The following is a 13,237-nucleotide window of genomic DNA, read 5'->3' as shown; positions in this document are numbered from 1 at the left end:
ACTTACTGAGATAACATGCTAATTGGTCTTTTTGTATTTTCCTTTATTGGTTTTGCATCATTTAATTTGCAATCATTGAAATGCAACTTTAATGAAGAACTGTTCAGACAAATTTTATACAGAAAGGAATCAAAATATTAACACATTTTGATTCAAGGGCAGAACAGTACTATCACACTTTTTAAAAATTCTATATAGAGTAGTATCCTGCTTATACATACTAAATCTTGCACAGTTTTGAATGCATACTTTTGCAGTTTCTTTAGTGGGCATGGAAAGAATGTACAAATTAAGTTGATCCATTTCCCAGGAAATATTTTGCTTTTGTAATAACAATCCATACATTTAAATTGAAACTCAATCCTTTGATCTCTAAAACCATCAGGTTTGATACATATTAAGTTTATGCCTTCCAACACATGCCATCAGTTTTTTACATTCAAATGAAAACTATCCCTATAAAAATGAAGACAGAGTAAATGCCTTCTTGTTAGACTATCTTGTCTGAGAAATCTAATTTCACAGTAGATTCTTTTCAGATTGATTTGAATATTGACAATAGTTTTTCAGATCTCATTTACTGTGAACACATAAATTATCTTATTTGCCTTAGGTAAACACCATAACATCTCCAAAGTAGTTCAACCCAAATGAACCTGGGTTATTGTTTTTTTCTATAAAATGAAAAATTTCAACAGCATTCAGAAAATACAAGGTCACAAGGAACAAAATGCAACCCAATCAAACACATGTATAAAGAACAGTTTGAAATATCACCACAGAGCTGACTTTGTGGCTCCAAGGGCTAAGCTGTCACCTGGAAAACTGACAGCCCATATGGTCACTGATTTGAACCCTGGCTGCTCTGCTTCTGCTCCAGATTCCCACTAATGCACTTGGAGAAACAGCAGAGGGCAACCAGGTAATTGAACCCCTGTCACTCATGTGGAATATCTGGATGGAGTACTAGTCTCTTGGGTTTGGCCTGGCTCAATGTTAGTATTGTGGCCATTTAGAATCAATTAGATCTTTCTTTTGTGTGTGTGTCTGTCTCCCCTCCCACTCAGTAATCCTGTCTTTCAAAAATAAATAAATGAATAAATCCTGAAAAACAGATAGATCACAGTAGCAATAAGCTCTTACCTTTTAAAAATCACTTTAAATGAGAAGTTTGTTATTTTCAAGATATAATAATATAAAAACCTAATTTTTTCCTAGTCTATCTGAGAGTAACCCAGGACTAGGAAAACAGCTTCATTGTATTCATGGAAATATGTAGACTGCATAAGCACATCTCTTCTATACTTCAAGGAAAGAGACTTTCTCATGAATCATGACCTCACCCTAAAATTATTAACTTTAAATTCTACTCCATCTTCAAGTACATTGCAGTGTCAATTCCTTTAAGAATCCAGATATCGTATTCAAAGTCTTCAGATCATCACTTAACCCTGGTGGTTGAAAATGAGTCCCTGAAACTGAATTCTAGGTCTGCCACTGGGAAGTTAGCTGGCATCAGGAAAAGTATCAGTTTTCTCAGGTTAAAAAAAAAAAACAGAACTGAATGTAATGAAAATGATAATGATTCAGTAAATATGAACTATCTGTAGGAAGCAATTTCACACTAGAGAAGGTGGGCTATAATTTAATTTTTGCCAATTTCTCCATTAACCTAAATACTATAGTTTGAAATGGAAACTGGTATTTAGGCTTTGTCTTCCTATTGGGATGATAGTCTGTGTTAATTCTAAATGCCAACAGGTAACTCATCACAACATAGTGATGTGTTTATCCCAAAGCATGAGTTACCAGCAACACCAATAAGGTATAGAAATGACAGAAATGATTGTCCAGCATTAAGAAGCAAAAGGTACTGGGCCCATAGTGATGGCTCAGTTGGCTAATCCTCCACCTTGCAAGGGCATGTTTTATATGCTGTCGGTATATGTCCCAGCTGCTCCACTTGTCATCTAGCTTTCTGCTTATGGCTTCAGAAAGCTGCAGAGGATGGCCCAAAGCCTTGGGACCCTGAGCCTGGGCGGAAGATATAGAAGAAGCTCCTGGTGTCAGATCTGGCCATTGTGGCCATTTGGGGAGTGAAGCAGTATATGGAAGATCTTTGTCTCTGTCTCTCCTTCTCTATATAAATGTACAGTTCCAATAAAAATAATCTTAAAATCTTAAAAAAAGAGAAAGAAGCAAAGATCCCTGTCATCTGGGACAATATATGAATCTGAAAGCCCTTTTGCTAAGTAAAATAATTCACAGAACGACAGATACTTCACTTATATTTACTTGTAGGTCTAATGATCTCTATGAGTTTTCTAATAAATAATCATATAAAAATGGACTGGGAGAGAAAATCAGGCACTGTTAGTAAATGGGTACATAGTTCTTTGTTTTCAAAGCTAGTGGCACAATAAATTTTATTGTTCAAATCATATTTTCTGTTTATTTTATCTTATTATACAGTTCCATAGGCTCTGAGATATATAGTTCCAATTACAGATGAATGAGTTCCACAGATCTAGTTTGACACGTCTATAATGAATACTCTATTAATAATACTGTGCACTGAACTCTGTGTCAAGAGGATATATCTGATGTTCATTGTTTTCAGAGTAAAGTTAAAAAATGAAGAGGCACGGGAAATTTTGGGGGTTGATGAATATTTCCTTTACCTTTGTTATGGTAAAGATTTCACAAGGTATGACTATGTCCAAAAGATTTCACAAGGTATGCCTACGACATTACATTGTATACATTAAATATCCAGATTATCATAGCAGTTATACCTCAAAGAGCCACTTTAAAATATAATATACATGTATATGTGCATGTTGATGTTGCAATACACATATAGAAATAAAATACATGTTCCATAAGCCCAAGTGAAATGTGTTCTTCTTTCAGCTTCCAAAAAAAATTACAATTTCTTGTAATCCTTCATGGTATCCAGAAAAGCCTGTTGCTTCTCCAGGACCACCCACCAAGTAGCATATGTTGAGAGAGGGACAGTATGACTATAGAGGGACAGAAGACAGAACTCTTCATTGGTGGAGATTTAAATAACTTCCCTTTGCCAAATCTACAAAAACATTCTACCACAAACTTTGCTAGCCTCCTTGTAGCGCCTTCTCAGAGGCCCATGCAAACGAGGAGCCCTGAAACCAAAGCTGTTTTAGTTTCACAGTGAATCTGTCTTTTCATCCATAATTTCAGGAGCCTACAAAGCAACTTTTTAGGAACAGAGACTTTATTCATCTCCTTCGTGGCTGCTGGGAATTGAAGGAACCAAGTAACTTTGAAGTAGAAGCAAAGGAAGAGGAGCAAGTTGCTGGAATAATATTCTTTCCCCATATTAAAAAGCATATAACTTATCTTTAAAACTGAATGGAGAAGTTGGAGTTATTTGAGTCCATCTGCAATGTGGCTCTTAAAGTTAAGAAAAAAATGGTGCTGTTTGTTCTTTCACTTGTTTTAATTCTATTTTCTCTTTATGAACGTCTCCCTTAAAGGGCTTATATATCTTTTTAGTGAGCCCTGTGAAATCTGCATTGCTGGCTAGGTCTGGCCTCTCCCAAATGACATATTCTAATTCATAACTGCCGTAGAGATGTCTGAGTGTCAGCCAGTCTGTGAAGCTAAACTTACTCTCTTGACCCCAACCTGCCTTCCTCTACCACTCTCTGTAACCAAAACAGACAACATATTCTCTCATGCCTCTCGGCGTGCAATCTTTGGAATTATTTTCATTTTTCTTTCCTTCATTATTATCTCTCACAAATGCTAACAGTTTTGCTACAAAATCAAAGTTCTTTCTCATCCCTGTTGACCGTTATCAGCCTTTGCTGCTGACCTTGCTTACTAGTTGGTGAGATTACTCCTGTCATTTTATTGCTAGCTTCTCCGCACCACATAGTGTGGCTTACTTCTAGACACATGGCCAGTCAAGCATAGGTCTGAGCACTTAGCTTCTTCTCACAATCTGAAGATGTTGATATAAAATCTTGATACATCAATGTAATACTCAGGTCACATCATCCAGCATTTAATAACCACTAACACCAAGAGTGGAAGCTAATGAGTACTGAGGATGCATCCTTAGTGCTTAGTACATAGAAGATACCCATCTTTAACTGACTGATATTTCATGGCAAGACTGATTTCATAATTCTTGAATATTATAAGCATCTTGAGGTTTTTGCATTTTTGTCCTTGTATTCTCTGGCTTGATTTTCCCACTTCTCATTCCTTCCCACTTCCTTAATGGCTGCACAAATTCTATCCCTTAATTTAAGATGATATGATGTTATGTATAACATGTGATGTTATGTATGTTATATGTTGTGTATAAACTAAAGTTGAAATGTCAATGAGGTGGTCACAGAAGGTGGCTAGGAACTCGCATTTATTTTTAGCATATTGGTTACTCATTACTATGTCAATTAATTCCATAATGATGTAAATTTTTGCTGATGGTATGATGGAGCTTTTAATTGACTGGGATGATACTCTGCTGGCTCTGTCTTCAGGCCAGAAAGGGTATACCTAAGAAGCCGTTGAACTTGACTGGACAATAAGATGCTGGACTCTATGTTTGGTATATGCTTGCAATGGGGGAATCTCAACTGAACTTGAGCTGTGGTTATGCAACAGGTGGAGGAATCCACCATGGTGGGAGGGTTTGGGGAGGGGTGGGGAGAACCCAAGTATCTATGTAACTGTGTCACATAATACAATGTAATTAATGAATTAAAAATAATAAATAATTTAAAAAAATTCTATCCCTTATTGGTGAACAATTAACACTCCTTCTCTCATTAAAGGACTACAATGTTTGGGACCCCACGAGGTCAGAGCCTGTAGTCTAGAACTCAGTTTAGGCCCACCATCTGGATAGCAGGCACCACCCCACTTGAGCCATATCATCACCTCTACTACCTACATGTATTATCACATTGTTGGAATTGAGAGCAGCACCAGGAACTGACCACCGGTACTGTGATAATGAGGTGGATGTCTTCATCACTGCAGTGATATATTAATAATAAATTATTATAGGTTAAAAAACGTAACAAACTATATAAGGACATTTCAAAAATTTCACTGAAATATGAAAATAAATGTGAACTGATTTTTATATAAAATAATTATGAAAAGCATGCATTTGTTTATAAAATGCATATTCACATTTTATGGAAAAAAAATGGTTTGGCCTAAAAAGGCAAAGGTTTCAGGTCAAGAATAGGCATTAAGTGCTCCAAACTTATTTTTCTCATCATAGAATAAATTTCAAATAACAAAGTTAGCACATATAGAAGTACACAGTAACTTTTCTAAATTCTAAAAAGATATTTCTCTCACTTCCTCACCTGCCAATACAATCATGCTCTTCCATTAATGTCAGGAGGCCTTTTCTCTTGAGATACTTAAGGTCATTATCTAGATATTTAAGGACATGAAGGCCTCTCTTGCCTCTCTCAGTTTTCAGTATTGCCTTTGATTCTGCTCATTTTGCTCAGAACTGTTTCTCAGAAAACTTGGATTGCTATGTGCATATTTTGTAGATCAAAGAATTTGAGCTTAAATAGGCATTGCACATCTCAGGTCTTAAAAAGTTGCTTTGAAGTTTTGAACTCAACTTTGATAACCAGAGTGACTGAAGTAAACAGTGGCAATGTAGTTGCTAAATGTTACTCACAGAACTGATGTGAACTAAAGCCAAAAGCAACAACTTTGTTCTTCAGCTGTGAATGGATACAATCCCGTGGGACACAGTAAAAAATAAGTGAAACACACAGGTGGAGTTTTGTAGACATTATCATTAGTTAAAACGGTTTATAGAGCATGTAAAATTGACCACTGAAAGTTACAAAACAGTAACACTTTTGAAGGAAATAACAGATTAACTGTCTTTGGGTATTTAATATTTTTCAATTATCATAATTATCAGTTATAAATGGTGGAGCAGCTAAACTTCTCTCATTTGGTTCCTTAAGCTTCAAATTTTACTCATAAGCACAGCAAAAATAATAGACATAGCTATGCATTTCTTGTGCTATATTTGCTGGTTTCTTTATTTCAAATTATGTACACTTTAAAGTACCACAGTTAACACCCCCCCACACACATCGCTGACCACCTTGATAGTCACAATCACTGAATTTAGGATAAACTGATAATTTTATTTTGAAAGAGAAGGTATGTAGGAAAACAATATTAAAAGTCGAATACAGGGCCTGATGAGGTAGCCTAATGGCTAAAGTCCTCACCTTGCATGTGCCAAGATCCCGTATGGGTGCCGGTTCTAATCCCAGCAGCCCCGCTTCCCATCCAGCTCCCTGCTTGTGGCCTAGGAAAGCAGTCGAGGATGGCCCAGAGCCTTGGGACCCTGCACCAACGTGGGAGACCTGGAAGACTCCAGGCTCCTGGTTCCAGATTGGGACAGCTCCAGCAGTTGCAGCCACTTGGGGAGTGAATCATTGGATGGAAAATCTTCCTCTCTGTTTCTCTTCCTCTCTTTATATCTAACTTTCTAATAAAAACATCCTAATATAAAACTTGAAAAGATTGACGCTGTTAGTTCCCAGTTTTCATTTTATCAGCTCTTTAAATTGTGTGCTTTCATGACTGGAATAAAGCCCTTGGCTGTATACAATAAAAGCCTTCAGATGTTTGGTGACAGGAAACGGCTATACAATTTTGGGGGATTATCCTATAAGAAATTGGAACAAAGATGTTGAATATCCTGTTTTCTTTCTCAAAAAACAAAGTGTGTATATTCCTTTTTTTGTGTTCTCTGATACCTCAAGCATCGTCTTTGACTTTCGGGAAATGGCATATAATGTCCTAGGAAATGTAGGCTCATCATATAATGTCACAGGACAGTAAGATTGTCATATGATGTCACAGGGAAGCAGGATCGTCACATAATGCCCTAGGGAAAGCAGGAGCTAAGTTCTGGCAGTTCATGCAGATGAAGACATCAGCTTGATCAAAACTTAATCACAAGGCTGCTTAACTTATTTCTTTCAGGATACAGCTTTAAAATTCTTCCAACTGTTGAGCTAGTGTTAATAATGAAAACAAGTATAGATATGCTGATCTGATATCAAGAAAAATTTAAGCATAATCCTTCACTGACTACTAATACACAGAAAACGCCTTTGGCAGAAAAAAAATTTGAGGGATTCCTTAAGGAAGTCGGTCTCAAAACATCCCAGCAAGTTTGTACCACCATTCAGCATATCTAAAGTAAATGATCATACGTTGATGAAATGATTCAAACTCTTAGCATATAGATATCTAGATTCTCTAATAGTTTCATTTGCTCATACTCCAGTATGAAGATTTGAGATTTAGTGAATCACTTCTCATAGTAAAACATTAAATTCTGGCCAATATGTATGAGATTCCAGCTGTAGGTATTTGATATAAAATAGCTTTCTTTAATAAACATTAAAGTCCTTTCCACAGAAATTCTGACATGTATTGAAAATACTGAAAAAGAAAACAGAACCAATATGCCAGGGTATGTTGGGCAGATGTGTTTCACTCTTACAAATCAAGAGCAAGTGCATTTCCTACAGGCTCTGAAACCTAACTAAAGAGCCACGAAACACTTGGTCTCTTCCTTTATTATGATCATGGCTGTATTACCCACCTCTCTGGTGACAACGGTCTAGCTCCCTACTAATGGCCTGTGGGAACAGAGTAACACAGCCCAGGTACTTGGGGTCCCTGTCATCCAAATAAGGAACATGGATGCGTCTCCTGGATCCTGGCTTCAGTACAGATGAAAAAGTGCCACTGGAAGAACTCTCTTCCCATCCCTGTCTCTCTCTTGTTCTCTCTCTCTCCTATCTCTATGACTCTGACATTCAAATGACTGAATTTTTTTCTCTTTTTTAATGAAGTATATACCTGGAGAGTTACTGTTTATTTGCGGATTTTATTTTATACTACCTTCACTTCTGTCTGAATCTCTATTTTGGATGGTGTTTTATCAGCTACACTAAAATTATGAATAAAGATAATAAAATAACAATAGATAGGGCACTGAACATTACTAGGAGTTTTTCATTTGTTAGTATAAACATGATCACATTCATTCTGCTCAGTTCCCTGTTTTGAGGGCTAGAATTTAGTCTTGCGTTTGGTAAATTTCTATTGTAAAAGACACATTAAAAATATAGTTGGCTTATTAATCAAATATGGATGGGCCACAATGTTCTAACTGGTAAGAATAAAAAAAAAGTATACGATATCAAAATAATCCAACAACCAAGACCTAGATGCTCCTCCTTGCTTCATTAACTGGCAAAATGTTCTCTGTAACCAAGATAAACACTCATATCAATGCACACAGATCATAGTAAGCTTGCATATAATTCCAACTCTGCTAAATATGTTAGGTTGCCAAATGGAAAATTTGGTTAACTACTATATCTTATAAGTACTAACTCTTTCATTTAAAAAATAAAAATAGAATACTTAGCTCAACTAATTTGCTCAAAGCGAAAATAAAGTGGTACAATGTCCGTAGTCTAATCATGACACAGACTAGGAAGTACATAATTCATCTGAACTAAGCTTTGAAAGAATAAATTCATGGCTGTAAAACTTCGAGAAAAAAAAAGAATAAAAGAGGGATTTGGGAGGGACATGGGAGGACTTGTGTGCTTGTGGAACTTTACCTACAAAATACAAATCTGTTTTCTTATTATTAACAAATTTTCATAACAAAAAAGATTACTAAAAGTAAATAAATAAGTGCTTTAGGTAACATCTATAATTGTCCTTTTTTTTTTTCTTGGAGAAAATCATTACCCTGATTGTGCTGTAAGCATTTTTTCGTAAGTAATTTTACCAGGTATATGTTGATCCCTAAATAACATTCAAGGGGTTTTTTTTTTGGTTTATTTCATAAAACAGTGGAAAATCTCATTAAAAGTGTATATGTCTGCAAAATATGTAAATTGACAATGTAGTTCAGACAATGCTTCACCTTTTTCTAAAATAATTTTGACCATTTTCTTTTATTTTTTTCCATTTTCATACATTTAAGAATCTGCTTGAAGATTTCCATGAAAATAATCCATGAGGCTTTTGCTAGGATTGCACTGAATTTTAATATAAATTTTGGGCCTGGCACAGTAGCCTAGTGGCTAAAGTCCTTGCTTTGAATGCACTAGGATCCCATATGGGTGCCAGTTCTAATCCCGGCAGCTCCACTTCCCATCCAGCTCCCTGCTTGTGGCCTGGGAAAGCAGTCCAGGATGGCCCAGAACCTTGGGACCCTGCACCCACGTGGGAGGCCTGGAGGAGGCTCCTGGATCTTGGCTTCAGATTGTCGCAGCACCGGTCGTTATAGTCACTTGGGGAGTGAATCATCAGATGGAAGATCTTCCTCTCTATCTTTTCTCCTCTATGTATATCTGACTTTGTAATAAAAAATAAATACATCTTTTTTAAAAAGATCAATTTTTATTTTTAGAAATTGTTATGTTAAAAATTGAATCTTCCAATCCACAAATATGGCATTTTTTACTATTTCCCCCCACCCCCGGACTATCTAAGGGGAGCTTTTCTTTTTCTTTGCTTCTTTTTTTTTTAAATTTATAAACCTTGTGTATGTGTGTGCTGTTTTCATGTTATTTTAAGTGACTTTTAGAACACTGGGATTTATAATGTTTTGTTGTTATATATGAAAACAGAGTTTAAGCTGCATACTGGCTTTGTGTTGGTGATGGTCCCTCTTTTTGTTTGTTTATCTATGAATATCAGAATTTTCAACATTTATAGCTATGCCATTTGGGAATAAAATTTTACTTTTTTTTTTTACTCTAATTTATCTTTTCCCCAATTTTCTCCTTTATTGATTTGTTTCAGTTTTTATTATAATATTAAATATAACAGAGGCCAACATTGTCCTAGTCTTGATCTTGCCATGGGGGGGCAGGGATATTTAATCTTTCACCATTAATTATGTCAGCTGTATCTAAAAAAAGAAAGAGAAACAGGTTCCAGGTCCAGCACTGTGATGTAGCTGGCTAATGTTCATGATGTCAGCATTGCACACTGAGACGCTAGTCTGATTCCTGTCGGTGTCACTTTGCATCCAGGTTCCTGCTGGTACACCTGAGCACTCAGCAGAAACGGCCTGGATGCTGAGATCCCTGCCACTCGTAATCTGGGTGGAATTCTTGGCTCCTGTCTTCATCCTGAGATCCACCTAGGGCAGCCCTCAGGGAGTGTGCAGCTGATGGAAGAGCTCTCTATTCTAATTCACTTCTTCGCCCTCTTTTTTGTCATCCCGCCTTTCAAATAAATATTTTTAAAAATAGGTGCCTTCCCTTTTCTAATTCTAGTTTACTGAGACTTTTTAATATCATTATCAGGGTTAAATTTTACCAAGTAATTTTTTCTAAATTCCTTGAAACTGCCACAGATTGTCTCCTATACTGTTTCAGTGTAGTAATCCACAACATTTTACATGGTAAACATATCCTGCGATCTTGAGATGGTGGTAATAATTATTATATATTACTGAGTTTACTTTGCTAAAATCATTTTAACTGTTGTGTTCATGAGGAATATTCATTTTTTATAAAATTTGTACCTGATTTGGTATCAGCATAAGGGAGACCTCCAAAAATGAAAGGGATTGATAGTATTTGCTAGAATCCAACAGTGAAACCTAATTTTCTTTTAGTAATAATTTAGATACATTCTTTAAAATGCTTTATTATAAAACTAACAAAAGTATTGATTTGAATGATAGAGTCAGACAAAGAGACACCTACCATCTGCTGATTTGCTCTTCAGTTTCCCATACAGTTCTGGCTGAACCAGGTAAAAGTCAGGGGCCAGCCAAGCTGAGCCTTCCACGTGGGCGCAGGGAGTCAGTTATGCCTTCACCTGCTGCCTCCCAGGTGTACTTCAGCAGGAAGCTAGAGTTGAGTGTAGAACTTGGAACTTGGAATGGAAGTAAGCAGCTTAAGAGTTGTGCCAAATGCCTGTCCTACAAGTATTCATTAACTATTTCTTCGGAAATCAGGTTTTGTAAGTTAACACTGTACAAAGGTATATTGTGCAGTTCATCTAAATTGCAGGATTTATTGATATAACACAGAACTTTCTTTTGATATTCTCTCAGTGACACACTATCTTTTATTGGAAATTTGTCCTTCCCTTTTCTTACTTGACCAATCCAATGAGACATAAATCAATTTTCATTATCTTAAAATTCTTAAATTTTGCTACTATTTATCTTTCTAATTTTTTCACTGTAGTATATTGCCACTTATCAGTTCTAACAGGGTTTGTTTTGTTTCAAATTTCTTATAATTTCAATTTTAAAACAGAATATTCTGTTTTTATTCTTCTTAAAAATCATGTTATAAAGCATTTTATTGGCAATTAATATTTATAGCTCTATAGTATACATTTGATACATGTATGCTATGTATAATGATCAAATCTGTGTAATAGTATTTCCACTTCAAACATTAGTTATTTAAAGATGTTGAGATCATGGTATTCTTAATTCTCCCATTGACACAGCAAATGATGAACATTTTTAATATATACAGCTAGATGAGTTTAGAGATCTGTCCCTCAAAAACCATCACCACATGTATGTTATAAACTTTACAAGTTTCCTCTTGCCCTGTTTTTTATTGTGTGTTAAACTGTGTGTGATAAGCACATTTAACATATAAATCTACCCTCTCAAAATCTTAATTTTGAAGAATTAGCTATTTATAGGCATAAGGAAGCTGAAAGGATGAAGGCACACACACACACACAGTCACAGTGAGTGAGTAACTGAAACTGAGAGAAAGTGAGAAAGACCAACTCATACATTAGCCAGACCAATGTCCAGATGTCCTTACGAGTCAGGGTTGGCTCAGGTCAAAGCAAGGTGCCAAAGGCCATTTCTATCACTTCCTATATGGTTGTTAGTGTCCTAAAAACATGGGTCATATTTCAAACGCCTCAAGGATGCATTAGTAGGAAGCTGCTGGAGGCAGAGGAGCTAGGACTTGAACCTGCCCCCTGACATGAGATGTGAGCATGCTAAGAAACAGCTTAATCTGTATCTGTAGTGCCACAACATACATGCTTTGCATAAAATGTAAAGCCTGAAATGTTGTTATTTTTAATTGTAGACACTATATTAATATAATAGATATCTAGGACTAACTCCTCTTACATAACTGAACATCCAACTAACACTTTGCTGTTTTCTCTTCCCAAAAGCTGGTGGTGACTACTGTTTAACTCTGTTTCTAAGCATTTGGCAATTCTGAATTCAGCATGTTGATAGGATCATGTATTATTTGTCCTTGTACGTCTTGTTTCTTTTTGTCAGTACTACATTCAGGTTCATTCCATCATTTATGTACAGCACAATTTATTTATCTGTCCATTATGGATATTTAGGTTGATTCCATACTTTGGCCTTTGTAAAAAAAAAGTTGCAAATTATGACAGTGAAGTTTTCTCAATAAAATCTTCATTTCAATTCCTTTGTACGTAAATGCAAAAGAAAGACTGGTAGGTCATATGGTAACTCTAATTTTAATTTTTTGACGAATCACTGTACTTTCTGTCTGTACATCAATTTAAAATACACTTCCAGTAATTATGCATAAGATCCTTTCATTTTATTTTTTTCTAAACTTAAAGCCATAATATTTTTTACAGTGACTTAAACACAGGCTATCAGGATAGATCTGTATGTCCACAAGCACGTGTATTAATAAGTATTAACACCGTCATGAGGATTTGATGATATTAGCAACTTTCAGTTTCCTAGCAGATGAGAAGCAGTAGTACATCAGTAACACTTGCCTTTGAAATAGGAAGACTTTGAGGGACACTGGTAAATACAGATGGTATTAACAATCACCGTATAAGAAGTAAAAAAAAAAAAAAAAGCCTAGTAATTTTACTGGAATATGAGGGCATGGTCATCCCAGATATACACAGAAGTATTATATGGCATTAATAGAAAGAAGATAGAAAATGAGAAGAGTAGTTTAAAACACATTTTATCTGGAAATGACAAAAAAATAGAAAGGCAACAAACATCAGACCCCACATCCACGACTCTGCACCTTCCTCGAGCATGCTGTGAAAACCTACAATGTTTCTCCTTGACAGATGTTCCTGATAATAAAATACAGGAAAATATTTTGCCTCCATTTACACAATAAACATTTTATCC

General features: G+C 35.7%; 1 protein-coding gene across 4 annotated transcripts in view; it reads right to left on the bottom strand.

Moving 5' to 3' along the window:
- Positions 1-13,237, bottom strand: part of INPP4B (inositol polyphosphate-4-phosphatase type II B) — a 378,253-nt gene that overhangs the window by 164,474 nt on the left and 200,542 nt on the right. The gene's annotated exons all lie outside the window — the stretch shown is intronic.

The sequence above is a fragment of the Ochotona princeps genome, chromosome 7, assembly GCF_030435755.1.
Source record: "Ochotona princeps isolate mOchPri1 chromosome 7, mOchPri1.hap1, whole genome shotgun sequence".
Lineage (NCBI taxonomy): Eukaryota > Metazoa > Chordata > Mammalia > Lagomorpha > Ochotonidae > Ochotona > Ochotona princeps.
The sequence above is the reverse complement of the archived record's forward strand: the minus strand, read 5'-3'. Positions and strand labels throughout refer to the sequence as shown.